This window comes from Leopardus geoffroyi, chromosome A3, assembly GCF_018350155.1.
Source record: "Leopardus geoffroyi isolate Oge1 chromosome A3, O.geoffroyi_Oge1_pat1.0, whole genome shotgun sequence".
Lineage (NCBI taxonomy): Eukaryota > Metazoa > Chordata > Mammalia > Carnivora > Felidae > Leopardus > Leopardus geoffroyi.
In genome coordinates, this window is record NC_059336.1 from 67,823,293 (window position 1) to 67,835,747 (window position 12,455).

A 12,455-nucleotide genomic window follows, 5' to 3' on the forward strand; every position below is an offset into this window, starting at 1 on the left:
CTTTCAGGCTATGAAAATTTGATGAAGGAAACCAAAACCTATGAAAGTATGTCTTACAAAATGTACAGAATCCTGACTTAGATATAACCTTTCTAATTCCCCAAATTGAACAATTGTCTGGTTTATCCTTTATTAATGCTTTGCGTTTTACCTTAACAGTACCTGTAACCATACTTCAGGCTCTCCTTGGTTTATGTCATCAACATTGTATCATTTCCGGTATAAACCTCTGGTATGTCTCCAGCACTCTCTAAATATATTCTCCTTTTACCTGAGCTGCTTGCTCAAGCCCACTGCACCCCATGTCCAAGCCCCCAGTTAGTTCAGCTGTTCCTGAAGTCCCTCCTCCCCGCCTCCCTGCCTGCTGCATCTCCTTTGGGCCTCCTCTCTAGCCACCTTCCAAAATGCCTTATTCTGGTTTAGCTGAGAGTTCATCACCAGTTTCCCTCTGTGCTCAGCACAAAGGCCACCTCCTTGACCTCCGCCCCATGGCCTCTGCTGCCTGCTGTAGAGAGAGAGAGAGAGACCCAGAGCTCACAGTAATGACTGTGTTTGGATCCTGCCTTGGGGACCTCTGAGTGAATCAGCTCAGTCCCATTCTGCCCTGCCTGTCCAGGCACGGGCCCCTTACCCCTTTCTGTTTTCTGTGACCTCATTTTCAGGTCTCTAACAGCTAAGCCAGCTGTTTTCACTGCAACTGCGCCTAGGCCCCCAAGCACTGTGGGAAAGAGATCAAATAACCATTCTGATTAGCTCCCTCATAAACTTAGGCTTTCCAGCTCCTGCCAGGCCTTCAGTGCTCTGTGACAGTCCTTATGGCATTTCTAGTCTATTTCTATTCCTCCTTTGGAGGGTTTGGGATAGAGAAGTCCTTCTAGGGACTGCCTTTTTCCTCTGCTCACCACTGCAGCCTACCTCTCAAAGGACTTGTCTCTTCTGTGTAAACCTCTCAGGGAAGGCCTGAGTGCCATGGGAAGTGCAAAGTGAGAGGTAATTCTAGTTTAGGCACAGAATTGGGAATTAGATGGTTACCTGAAGTCCATGTAGGAGTGAAACTAAAAAGAAAAAAAAGGGGGGGGGGAAGGTCTTTAATCATGCACTGCTTCCTGGGGAAGACGGAGTTCTCAGAAATGAAATGACATATATCCTACTTTCTCCTGATTATGTACTGCATGCTCACTGTTGAAAATTTGGAAGCAAGAAAGAGAATCAAGAGTGCGCATCTCTCGGTAGAGATTCAGGCATTAACATTTTTGTTTCTTCCTGCCCTCTTTTTCATGCATATGTGAAAATGTATGTTTTTAATCAAAATTGGGATTGTAAGAAATTCCAAGTGAAGAGAAAAAGGCTCTTTAATAAGAAGGGGCTGGTGGTTGGTTAGTCGGCTGCATAACTCAAGGGGGCACTGTTCACAAGAGCAGCCCCTGGCTAGAAGACCCGCAGGCACAGCTGGAGAAACTGACAAAGGGCATGTGCCTTGTTGTATCATTTTAAATAGCACCCCTCATTATGTTGTAAGCAACACTGTTCATCTTTCAAGCAGATTAAACTGGATTCTCTACTGCTTTTGGTAAGAAACTCTCAGTGAAACTAACATACTTTTTAATAACATGACCACTTTCCAAACTCATTATCTGTTTAAACAAAACATAACAAAACAAAAACTCAGCCACACTATTTCTGAGCAAAAATGTGAGTAAAAATAAAAATGAAGAACCAGTTAGCTGGGAGAGCCACCAAAACAGGGAGCAAAAAAATTCTTTCCGAATGTCTATGAATTAAAGCCTTCTTTATAATAAAAATCCTTAAACAGAAAAAACATGCGGTTTATAGTTTTGTTTTATGCAGCATTAAACCTTGGAGTCGCTTCTAGCTCTTAAGTCTTCAAACTCCTCTGTCACTTTAACATATGAAGAGAGCAACTTGGTTGCTGATGGCTATTAAATAATCTAATCTGGCAGAGCCACACTGACAAGGAAGTATCTGTTCTGTGATAGAGAAGGAAGCTGCTTTTCTCTGCTAAGGGCCATGTCCTCAGACACCATGGTGATAAATGGAAAGCTTGTCAGTAGATGGTTGCCTGTGCCTTAAATTTTTAAGCAGTTTAGTAATTAGCTCCAAATTAGGAAATTAACTGGCAATCAAAGCATTAGAGCAGGAAAACCCATTATAGCTCTTCCCAGTCTTTGAAAGAAGAGGCTCTAGAACATCGGAGTATCTTTTCATAAGGAGAGGATTAGAATTGACTCCTGGTGGAAACAGGCTGGGGGCTATTGTCTCATTTGTGGGTGGAAACAGGCTGGGGGCTATTGTCTCATTTGTGGGTGTAGGAGGCTCAAAAGGCACCTCCCCCACCTGGAACCTTTGTGTTTGTTTTACCAGGAGCTTTAATCTGAACTCAACCCCACTCCTCCCTAAACACCAGTGGAATAGCTGAGTGGTGACATACCATAGGTCCAAGAATAGAAACTCCACAGTTCAGTTAACTAACGAAGAACAAAACGTCACTAACATCTTGCTCAGATGCTAAGGAATATTCTCTCTCTCCTCAGCTTTCGTTTATATCTTCAGGACACCTCTTCTGTTGTGTTCAACTATCTACATACCGCGTGCAATCATCACCTGTTCAGTCTCCCTGAGCAGCTACAGATGCTGGGAGGCAGGAACCATTCATGCCTAGCCCAGTGTTTTGTAGCAGGTGGTCAAAATACTAATTGGATACATTTTAGGAAGCCGGCCAAAGAACTGGCCAACTGTAGCCCAAGCCCCACACCTGAGAGTGTCCCATCCCCAGGATAAAGGATAGCCAATCTCAGGCCATTCTGAAATAAGTGATCATCCCCGTAACTATCATTGATTTTGACATGCTCAGTGAGGATGTGTTTATCTCTGGAAATTTCTATCCAAAGAGTATTCAGGTTTCCTCATGGAGAAAGTTGTTTAAAAATAGTGTGTTCAAACATCAGGCTTGAATGCAATCACGTAGGTAAAATAGTGGTTATTTCCCCCTGTTTAATCTTCACTTTCATTGAAGCCATCTTCTGGCTAATATTTTTTTTGAATATAGTTTTCCAAAAGCCCTCCTCCTATCTTCAATGAATGTTGTAAATAGTGACTTGTAAAGTTTTTAGAGAAGAATGTTTTTATCAAGCATTGAGGGCTAAGCTTGTCCTAAATCTGAAGTCCTTACTTTTCCCAACCACGTCCCCTTCGGGCATTTCTGCAAACTGGTTTGAGTTTATATTAATTGATCCTGACTGCTTCATCTGATTTGAGTTTCGAGGAATTCCAAGTTAATCTACTAGGTCATATGTACAGACACTTTGGGGAGCCTTTGTTAAACAGCTTGGAAGTTTTAAATGATTTCCGTGGAAAAGCTGCTAGGAAAAGAAAAAATAAAAAGAATGAGCTAGTCTGAAGGTCTACTTATAGAGCAAGGGAAAGAAAAGGAAGTGGAGTAAAATGGGGTAAGAGCTGGTGATAGAAGGCTGTGGTAGTTTAGCTATTGAGGCCAGACTGAGCTGTTTACCATCAGATTTTGATACAAAGGGGCACTACCAGAAAGGATTCTTTGGAAATATGTGGTGGTGTTTCAAGAAAAAAATCTGTATTCATGAAAGTGGCAACCTTTGGGGCAACGCTGAGTCACACAGAAAGGAGAGGGACAGTCCCTTGTAAAATATAAATGGTTCTCAACCAACTATATTTGGTCTTTAGAAAATTATGGGCCTATAGTGTCAAAGTTTCCAAAGAGATTTCTTTCACTAGGTGGGCAACCTACTATTCAAAGCCACACTACTTATCCAAAGATGGTAGAATTTAAAAGGTGCACTCAAAACTCTATTTAAATGCAACAATGATTGCCATTTGTCAAGTGCATTGTTGTTTCCAGTATGAGCCTTTTCTTAAATTGTTACCTGTGGCATTTTCTGAGATAGGCTGCTCCCCCCCCCCCCGCCCCGCCCCCCCAAGGCCTATTGGCTTATTCACCAGACCTAGGAAGTTCAATTTGGAGCTTTAGCCAGAATGCCCAGGGTCAAGGCATCCTTTGCTTCCCTTCCTCTGCTTCCCTCTTCCTTTGTTCTTCTTGCTCTGCACCTCTCTCAGCTCCTTACCAGAAGGTGGACTTGTGGCCATTACCTGTCTGGTTCCACAGAAGAGTCTCTAAAAAGTTGCCTATCAGGTGACTTCCTGTTCCCTAGGCTCTCTCTTGACCTTCTTCAACCCTTGACCATCACTGGGATGGTAGCCAGAGGAAATAGGGAAAAGAGGAGGACCCGGTCCCTTTTTCTATTTGTTGAGGGTATTTTAAGCATAAAAACCACTAGAAATTTCATCTGAGAATAAAAGTATCCTAAGTAGATCCTGTGGTGTGACTTCAGGCATGCCTGTGTCCTCTCTGAATGTAGTTTCAGGATGGTTTTTGAATACAATACTGAGTATCTTTTTTATTTCACCCAGAACTCCAAGGTCAAAAACAAGCCTACACTTGAAAGAGCATTTAAAAGAGAATCACGTTGCTATGCCAAGGCAAGGATGTATCAAGGGAATTCCCTCATTTCCTTTCTACCATCCAGGCATAGCACTTCAAGTTGACATGTTCACTAGGGTCCCCTAACTTTTCTCCTTGGGCCCAAGCTCTCCCTTGCTGGATAGTTCATCTTTCAGAATGTTAGGTCAATATTCTTCAGTTGTCATTTTGAGTCCACAAGCGTTTACTAGTACCTACTGTATGCTAGGCTTTGGGGATCCAAGAGTGAATAGGACACCGCCTGGAGCAAAATATTCCTTTGCTTAAAAACATGTTTTTCCTGTTTCATGCTTTATGTTCCACCTTCCCATCCAAACATTTTCCACCTCTAAGCTTTCCAGTCTTGCCAGTATCCAAAGCACTAGACCCAGGGCCTGGAATGTCCTCTTTTCTCCCCTCAGTATCTGTTCAAACACCCCATCCTGGGGTTGAGTATCCCTCCAGGATAAAAGGCACACAGGCAGATCTCCTTTCAATTCTTACTGGCTCCCAGTGAGGCAGCCCCACTTGCAAAAGAGGCTGAGCAGCCCAATGACTGACTTGCCTGGAGTCAAATCCTAGCAGGTGATGGAGTAGGGACCGGAAGCCCCCTCTAACCTCTCCTGGGGAGACAAACTCCCCTTATCTCTTCTGTCCTCTGCAGGCAGCACGTAGGAGGCATCTTTAAATATTTCCGTCCTGCCCCATCCACACAGCTTGGCCCTTCACAAGCCATCCAGGGTCCTCCTCATAAGGACTGACTGTACCTTTCATCTTATCCTGACCAGTGCTGGTTCCACCTGAAGGGAAAAGAGGAGGCACTCAACAGAGACTTCAAAAATAATTCTTTAGTTCTCCTAATCACAAGAGAAAACCAAACAAAATAAACCAAAAAAATCTCTCAGTGGAGCAACGTGGAAAGCATGCCCACAAAGACACCCCCTCCTCCATCATCCCACCACCTAGAAATGATGACAAAGGCCCAGAAAGTGCAGGTTGGCCTCAGACCTGCCAAGGGTCCCAGCCATCTGCTTCAAGGGGGCTCACACACTCATATGTACTGTAGCTCCCACACTCCCCTCCCCACCAACTTCTGCTGGAGGGAGCGTGTTCTCCCCTTCTTGAGGGCTGGAGACTCAGGGGAAGGAAGATGCGCCAGAGGGAAGAGAATGAGAATAGGATACCTGAAAAGACTTTGGGGGATCCAGGGCTGGAAAGAGAGTGGGGAGAGAAAGGGGGCCGGCGGGGTCCGGAGAGGAGGTGGGGCGGGGACTGGAGTCCCCGCGGGGTGGCCGCCCCCTTCCCTCCCCGCCACTCCTGCAGGCTCCACTCCTGCTGGCTCCGGGCCCTCCCCCTCCCCCCTCCCCCCGGATCCCCTCCCCCTCCTCCTCCTCCCGCTCCTCCTCCTCCGTAGTGGATGGCGGCCGCCGGAGTCGGAGCCCCAGCGGCGTTGCGGGTGAGTGACCAGCCCCAGGGGACAGTCGGGCAGGCAAGGGGATCCTTCTCTGCAGGGTGGGGCCACACCTACTTGGCTGGGAAAGTTTGCGGGCGGGGAGCGCGCGCGCCCCCGGGTCGCGGGCATCTCCCGGGCTCTCTGGGCGCCGTGCGCGGGCGCCCCATCTCCCTCCCTCCGCCTCTGCCGCCCCCAGAGGCATCCCGGGAGGGCCCCGACCGGGCTTCCCCTACGCACGTCGGCCCTGGGGCTGCTGGGACCTGGGTCCGGCTGTAAAGAGAAAACTCAAACAGCAAAGAAAATCCAGACACACTTTCGAGGGCGGGGGCGGGGGGCGCCTAGTAACCTGTGCGCGGTCCGGGCCTCCCCGACCTGAGTCACCCTCCCTCGGGGGCTGTGGATTCCCCCCCCCCCCCCCCCCGCCAGGACTCTCACCTGCCTTCTTCCTGGCTCGCGTTCTTCGTGCTGCAGCCCCTCCCCCGCCCCTTTCCGCGGGAGGCTCTGGTCCCCCTGCCTCGGGCCACAGCTGGTGTCTCCGGCCGGTTGTCCCCTCCAGCTCTAGTAGGTGGTGACCCGGGACCAGCGGCAGCTGTCCCCTTCAGCCTAGTAGGTGGTGACCCAAGACCAGCGGCCGCTGTCCCCTCCCAGCTCTAGTAGGTGGTGACCCACGACCAGCGGCCGCTGTCCCCTCCCAGCTCTAGTAGGTGATGACCCTGGACCAGCGGCCGCAGTCGCAAGGGGCCTCCACACTTGCCCCAGCATTTCCTGCAGGAGTGACGTTCACTGAGATTTGGTGTTGGGTCCCCTGGACTCACAAACTCTCCCTTGGTGGGTCCAAGGGGAAATTAAAATATATTCCTACTTAGGCTCTATTTAGGTTTTTACTATTTGTGTTGGTTGAACTTTTTTTTTTTTTTTTTTTTTGTAGCCTTTCCTCCCATATACTTTCTTCCATTAATAATGTTACTTCATATAATTAACCTTTCTAATTCCGAAAAAAATTAAATTAGAAAAATTTAGAAATAATAAAGAGATAAAAAGAATGCTTGCTAAAAATACTGAGCAGAACTTGATCTTTGGAAAATAAAGACTTCATTCCACACTTAACTGTTGTGGGAGATGGGAGTTCAGTGTGGCTCATTTTCAGACTACCCCAGACTGTTAGGCCTCCCCCAGGCCAGAAGTTGTAATTTGCCTGACACAAACCGCAGTGTTTGTTGGCGTTTCCCAGGCTGGCTCCTCATCTCTCTCCCAACTCCCCCGCTCCCACTTTCTCATAAACAGTTGTGAAGACAATGGTGGAAGGCGCTAAAATGAGTAGGACCACAAAGAAGAAAAACAGCCTTGCTTATTTTATTCCTGAGGCTGTTGCTGTAGCTTGGCTCCGATTGGGTGGAACAATGTTTGGTTCATTTGTGCGGTTTTATGTCGGTTCTCATTATGGTTGAATCAGTGTTTCCATGACAGGCTTAGTTCTCTGGGTGCTTAGAAGGAGCTCGTTAATTCTCAGATGGGCCTGGACAGATCGAGTCTGGAATTTGGAGGGATTTTGTTTTGTTTTGTTTTGTTTTAGGGTTTGATCTGGGTTGAGATGGCAAGCATCTGCCCACTCACTCAGAACTGGAGGGAGGTGGGAGGGAGCCTGAGCTGAGGTTTGCGACCACATGACTAAGAAGAAAACACTTCCCTGAGGGGTGAGCTGTGTGAGCAGGATCGCAGAGGGTGTTGAACACTTACTGTCTTTAGGGAGAATGCTCTTCTTAAGAACTTCAGCCGTTTCTGTTTCTATAAGAACACTAAATGTGGTTGTAACAAATGTATTAGGATCAAGCTCTGAACAACTTGTCAAAACAGGTCAAAGTGTTGAACTATTTGGAAATAAAGATTTCTTTTTTTAAGTTTATTTATTTTTGAGAGGATGCGTGCTCGGGGGAGGGGCAGAGAGAGAGAGAGAGAGAGAATGAGAATCCTCTCTGTCAGTGTGGAGCCAGATGTGGGGCTCCAACTCACAAACCAAACTCATGAACTATGAGATCATCACCAGAGGCGAAATCAAGAGTCAGATGCTTAACCGACCGAGCCACCCAGGCGCCCCTGGAAATAAAGATTTCTTAAAAAAAATTTTTCATTGGAGGGGCGCCTGGGTGGCTCAGTCGGTTAAGCATAGGATTTTGGCTCAGGTCGTGATCTCATGGTTCATGGGTTTGAGCTCCACGTCGCTTTGGCTCTATGCTGACAGCTTGGAGCTAGGAGCCTGGAGCCTGCTTTGGATTCTGTGTCTCCCTCTCTGCCCCTCCACCACTCGTGCTCTGTCTCTTGCTCTCTCAAAAATAATAAACATTAAAAAAACTTTTTTTCACTGGAAATAAAGTTTAGTTTAAAAAGGATGTAAATTCATATTTCTCCACTGATGCAGTTTGATAGTTCCCCATTAGTTAGGTTTTACTGTGGTCTTAAAATGTCATTGATAAGTAAGTGTTGTTACTTTCATTCAAATAGAAAGCCTGTAAGTTTTGAACTTGTTTGGCTCTGTTGCTTAGGAAAACAATGCACGCAGATAAAAATCTTTTGTCTCTTCCTCTTCCTGAGGATTTTTAATACTGTATTTAATGCCCTAGAGGTCAGCCTTATACTGTTGGGAAAGAAATTGCCTTTCTGCCTTGTTTAGCTTCTGTGCCACCTCGTGGAATCTTGAGTGGTTTGGCATCAGACACCAATGTTTGCTGTGTAGCCCAACAGGCCCCTCTGCATGATGGGGATGAATGAAGGCCAGTAAAGTGAAGGCTAAGGAGCGGGTCATCTGGATGGTAAGATGAAGCCTGCATCCCCAATTAGCCGATAGAAAGCAGCCAGTTATCATCTGGGAGGGTCAGATGAATTGGAAATACTTGAAGTGTGGAGCCTGCAGAGAGGAAGAAGGGCAAGGGTTGTTAAGAAGTAAAATAGCCCGGGGCGCCTGGGTGGCGCAGTCGGTTAAGCATCCGACTTCAGCCAGGTCACGATCTCGCGGTCCGTGAGTTCGAGCCCCACGTCAGGCTCTGGGCTGATGGCTCAGAGCCTGGAGGCTGTTTCCGAATCTGTGTCTCCCTCTCTCTCTGCCCCTCCCCCGTTCATGCTCTGTCTCTCTCTGTCCCAAAAATAAATAAACGTTGAAAAAAAAAATTAAAAAAAAAAAAAAAAGAAGTAAAATAGCCCAAGGGGCTATGATGTGGCCTTTAAAAATCATATTGTACAAGAACACTGACTTACACAGAACATGCTTAGGGTACGGTGTTAAGTTTTAAAAGCAAGTTATGAAATAGAAAGTACTGTAATCTCACTATTTGAAAATACATCAAAAAAATACTGGAATTACAAACATCAAAGTGGATGGTAGGATTACAGGTGCTTTTGAGGGTTTTTTTTTTGTGCTTGCCAGTATTTGTCAAGTTTTTGCAGTAGTAATAGCTAACATTTATTGAGTATAAACCACTTGCATATGGTGTTTCATTTTAAAACTCTGTGAGGTAAATACTGTTATTATTCTCATGAAACTGTTATTCTCATGAAACTAGAATCAGAGGGGTAACTTGCCAGGGCTGCATGGCCTCTGTGTACTAGAATGAGATCTTGAATTCAGGTCAGTGACCAAAGTCTATGCATCTTAATCACTACTGTCTACAATCTTCCTGCCATGTATTCTACATTAAGAAAGAAAATGTAGAAAAGGAAAGGTGAAGTATTTGGTACTTTAGTAAGAACTAATGTTTTGGTTAATTGTAAAATCTCTCTGCCTCTCATCTTTTCTGTGTCTCATTGTCACTTCTCTTTGGAAGTCCTTGGGAATTGCTCCAGACTTAGCCAGAGGTAGCTCACTTTCCCAGAAGAGTCAGCTCTACCCACAAAAGGTATCTAGAATTCCTCTGAAGCTTCCCAGGCAGCCTGGAGTTCCAGGAACCCCCTGGGATTCTGGAGCAGTCGTGGTAGAAGGCAGGATTTTTAAAGTAGATCAGGCATGTTATGTTTTCAAAGCTCTGTCCACGTGGGCTTTCGTTGTTCTTGGCATTGTCAGGGGAGTGTGATGGATAGGAAGATCCGGGGAAAGCTCCCAGGCTCGCTTTTGCCTATGTGTTATATGGTGTGTCAGGATAGGTAGGTCAAGGATTTACCATTGAACAGGAAAGAAGAGCTTATTATGTCTTGATGCTTATTACTATAAAAGCACAGCAATAAACTATTTTTCGGAAGCCTGGCTGTGTGAGTGGTTCCATGCATTGGCAAAATGAACTGGTTTAGTGGAGGTGAGTGATCACCCCAGCGTGAGTGATTCTGGGGGTGGTTTGGGAAAAAATACCCACATCCTGTACCACAATGTACCCTCAAAAGGATCCAGGCCCCCCAAGGTCACCTTATCCATCTTCCTCCTGGAAAATACCTAAAGATCCACAGAAACTTGGGCTTTTCTAAAAACATGGTCATTCAAATAACACACTTTTAAGTAGGAGGCTTTATCTCTTCTACTCTTCAAGGAAGAGATTCTGGAAGGCTGATACTTCTTTTTTTCTTTGTTTTTAAAGTTTATTTATTTATTTTGAGAGAGGCAGAGATAGCATGAGTGAGGGAAGGGCAGAGAGGGAGAGGGAGAGGCAGAGAATCCCAAGCAGGCTCTGCACTGTGAGTGCAGAGCCTGATGTGGGGCTTGAACTCACTAAACCATGAGATCCGACCTGAGCCAAAACCAAGAGTTGGTCACTTAACCGACTGAGCCACCCAGGTACTCCAGGAAGGCTGATGCTTCTAAAACAACTTCTTATTGAAAAAAAAATTGTAGGAGTCAAGGACCCCTTTCCCAAATTATCACATTCAGACCAATGTCCCAGATCTTGTATCCCATTAACTATATGGGAAAGGTCTTCCTGGTCTCAGTGTGAGAAACAGTTCTTGTGAGCAACTTGGCTGTTTTGTCTTGTGGATGCTGTGAATCCTTTAACTGATGTTTCTCACTTCTTATTTGGCTAAAAAGAAGCACATAGCCAACTTAGTTGCCTACTTCTCACATGTGTGTAGGACTTTATGGCCTGTATTTTCAATAACTAATAATGTTATTAGACACCTCCTATTTCCTACCTTTACTTTTCCTGTGGTCCCACTTTCCTCACCTACTTCATAGGCACATCTCCAAGATATTGCAGATTTGGTCTGGACCACTGCAGCGGAATGAATATTGCAAAAAAGTGAGTCAGATGAATTTTTGGCTTCCCAGTGCATAAAAAAGTTATGTTTAGGGGCACCTGGGTGGCTCAGTCAGTTAAGCATCTGACTTCGGCTCAGGTCATGATCTCATGGTTTGTGGATTCAAGCCCCTTATCGGGCTCTGTGCTGACAGCTCAGAGCCTGAAGACTGCTTCAGATTCTGTGTCTCCCTGTCTCTCTGCCCCTCCCCTGCTCACATTCTCTCTCTCTCAAAAATAAACATTAAAAAAAAGTTTGTTTACACTATACTGTACTTTATTAAAGTATGTAATAATTATGTCGAGGCAAACAATGTACATACCTTAATTAAGAAAATACTTTATTGTTAAAAAATGCTAACCATCATCTGAGCTTTCAGTGCCTTGTAATCACTGATCACGGATCACCATAACAAATATAATAGTAATGAAAACGTTTGAAACATTGTGAGACTTACCCAAATGTGACACAAGGACGTGATGTGAGCAAATGCTGTTGCAAAAGTGCGAATAGACTTGTTCGATGCAGAGTTGCTGCAAACCCTCAATTTGTAAAAAATGCCATATCTGCAAAGTGCAATAAAATGAGGTATGCCTGTGCATTGTTTTGTTTCATCAATTCAATGCAGTTTGGAGGCTGCTCCTTCAGACACCCCACTTCTTCCTTCTGAGTTCATTTTTCTTCATGTGAATGTAAGTTTAGAAGAAGTTCTTTCGTAAAAGAGCTTTGGTAAACTTGAAAGTATTCGTTTTCCTGAAAATGTCTTTATTTTGCACTTACAAAGAAGAGTTTGAATGTAGAATTTTTGACTCACGATGATTTCCCCTGAGTACTTGGGAAGATATTGCACCATTGTCAACTTGCATCTGTTGCTACTCCTAAGAGTACCAAGTAACCTTGGATGAGTTACCTAATTTCTCTCAGTCTCCTTGTCTATAAAATAGATAATAATATCCACTTCAAGGATAATTGTGAAGAGATAATGTATGCAAAATATTGCCTGCCATATAAGGAAACTCAATAATTGCTAGCTTTTAGAATTACTTTTATTTATTTTTTCATAATTTCTTGGCTTTCTTAGATTTTACTAGTTCATATAAATGTTAGTTTGTCTAGTCATACGCAAAGACAAAACCATGTTGGGATTTTTATTGAACTTGCATTCACATTATATTCCAGGGAACCAATACCTTTACAATATTAGGTCTTCCTATCTGCTCCTTTTATTCAGGTGGATGGTGTTTGGTGAGTTCCCCTATCAGTGTCTTACACAATTTTTGC

At 44.8% G+C, this 12,455-nt stretch overlaps 1 protein-coding gene across 1 annotated transcript in view; it reads left to right on the plus strand.

Annotated features, from left to right (window-relative positions):
- The first annotated feature begins 5,859 nt into the window (after positions 1 to 5,859).
- Positions 5,860 to 12,455, plus strand: part of STON1 (stonin 1) — a 51,215-nt gene continuing 44,619 nt past the window's right edge. Inside the window, exon 1 of the mRNA XM_045445983.1 lies at positions 5,860 to 5,966. The gene's annotated coding sequence lies outside the window, so the exon portion shown is untranslated. The remainder of the gene's footprint in view (positions 5,967 to 12,455) is intronic.